The sequence below is a fragment of the Humulus lupulus genome, chromosome 3 (assembly GCF_963169125.1).
Source record: "Humulus lupulus chromosome 3, drHumLupu1.1, whole genome shotgun sequence".
NCBI classification, from domain to species: Eukaryota; Viridiplantae; Streptophyta; class Magnoliopsida; order Rosales; family Cannabaceae; genus Humulus; species Humulus lupulus.
The window spans coordinates 92,192,131-92,194,783 of NC_084795.1; positions in this window are offsets into that span (position 1 = coordinate 92,192,131).

Here is a 2,653-nt window from a genome sequence, read left to right on the forward strand (position 1 = left end):
TTCCCTCCCTCTGAAGGAAGACTCAACACAGGAACGATAATCAGTCATCGCTTCAATTCCTGGAAGCTACTCTCACACTTGTCCGACCAAGTGAATTTCAGATTCTTCCATGTCAATTCTATCATTGGTGTGGCAATCTTTAAAATCCCTTCTACAAACCGTCTATAATAACCCGCTAGTCCAAGGAAGCTCCTAACCTCCGAGGCATTCCTTGGCCTCGGCCAATCCCTAACTGCCTCTACCTTGGCTAGATCTTCCTTAATCCCCATCTCCACTAACAATATGTCCAAGGAATGTCACTTCTGGTAGCCAGAACTCGCACTTCTTAAAATTGGCATACAACCGATGCTCTCTCAATCTCTGTAACACCTGTCAGAGATGTTGTTCATGCTCTGCCTTTGAATTGAAGTAAACTAAGATGTCATTGATGAAGACAATCACAAACTGATCCAAGAAGTCCTTGAACACCCTGTTCATCAAATCCATAAACGTTGCTGGGGCATTGTTCAAACCGAATGACATGACCAGGAACTCATAATGCCCATACCTCGTACAGAAGGTCGTCTTCGAAATATCCTCATCCTTGATCCTCAGCTGGTGATAACCAGATCAAAGATCAATCTTCGAGAATACCATCTTACCCTACAGCTGATCGAACAGGTCATCGATCCTTGGTGAGGGGTACTTGTTATTGATGATCAACTTGTTCAACTCCCTGTAGTCTATACACATTCTTAGAGTCCCATCCTTCTTGTTCACAAATAAAACTAGAGCACCCCATGGCGAGAAGTTGGGTCTGATAAACCCCAAATCTAGAAGCTCTTGAACTGGATCTTCAACTCCTTTAACTCTATAGGAGCCATCCTATATGGTGCCCTCGACACTGGCTTTATACCCGATGCTAACTTGATGATGAACTGAATCTGCCTATGCGGTGGCAGTCCTGGTAAATCCTCAGGAAACACATCCAAGAACTCACATACCAATCTAGTCTCTCCCGGCCCCACTGGCATAACTCTAGTGGTATCCATCGCACTAGCTAGAAAACCTATACAACCTCCTTATAATAGGTCCCTAACTCTCAATGTTGATATCATGGGAATGCGGGGTCCATGCACGACACCCACAAAAACAAAGGGGTCTTCACCCTCAGGCTCAAAGGTCACCATCTTCTTCCTACAATCTATAGTGACCCTATATCTGACAAGCCAATCCATTCCTAAAATCATATCAAAATCATCCATACCCAACTCAATCAAATCTAGTCATAGTTCCATACTATCCACCATCACTGGAAATGCTCTAATCCATCTCCTAGAAAACTACCAGCTCCCCTGTAGGCAGTATAGTCCCAAAACCCGCAATATAATACTCACTAAGGCTAGACAATCTATCAATTACCTTACTAGAAACAAATGAATGTGTAGCACCAAAGTCAATCAATACAGTATATGAAGAGCCAGCACTAGAAAGCTGACATGTCACTACTAAGGGACTAGCCTCGGCCTCTGCTTGCGTCAAGGTGAACACTCGAGCTGGAGTCAAGTTCTCCACCTTCTCTGGTTCCTCTTTCTTCGACGTTAGGCAATCCTTCTTGAGGTGTCCAATCACCCCGCACAAGTAACAAGCTTTTGCCCGACATTTGCTCGGATGGCTCTACTTGCATCTTGTGAACTCTTGATAATTTCTCCATGTCTCACCACCTCCTTGGCGGCCACCATGAACACCCCATCCCCTCCTATCAGGACCAACAGAAGTCAAGGTGTCTGGGGTCTTCCTCTTATGATCACTGGGGCCTCCGCTCCTACTAGACCCTGTATATGGAGGCACTGCGCTGCGAACATCCCGTCTCGCAGCGTTCTCCCTCCAAATCTTATTCTCTGCCTCCTCAGCAGTAAGAGCCTTCTCAACAGCCTGAGCATAAGTCGTCTGCCCAGGTACTGATGTGATCCTCACATTTTGGGCTATCATAGCATTAAGCCCTCAAATGAACTTGTTCTATCTGGTTGCATCTTTAGGCACTAAGTCTGGTGTAAACTTCGCTAGCCTATCAAACTTCAGGACATACTCAGTAACTATCATACTTCCCTGTACCAACCCCATAAACTCATTCACCTTTGTTTCCCTGTCGAAAACGTTGTAATACTTCAGGTTGAATAGATCTCTGAACCCATCCCAACTTAAAGTAGAAACATCCTGAGCCTGTGATGAAACCTCGCACAAAATACGGGCATCCTCTCTAAGCATATAGGTGGCACAGGCCACCCTGTCATTACCTTCCACCTTCGTAAAATCCAGGATGGAGGTGATCATACTCATCCACTGTTTAGCCTATATTGGGTCTGGTCCTCCCTCAAAGATTGGAGGATGTTGTCACCTAAATCGTTCATAAAGTGGCTCCCACCTGTTCCCAACCTCAAGTGGATGTACAATTGGTGGCACAATAGGTGCATTACTCCCTGACGGAGCCTGCTGTCTCAAAAGGAGATTCTGTTCTTCCTGAATCTGTAGCCTGGCTTGCATATCAACAAGTATCTGCTGCCAGTTCTAAGGGACTTTTAGAGGGTTCTGGCCCTTCTCATCATCTCTAGCCTCAACTCCTGTGCTAGCTAGTTGTATTGATCACCTTGGATGCATAACTGTCCAAGTCTAT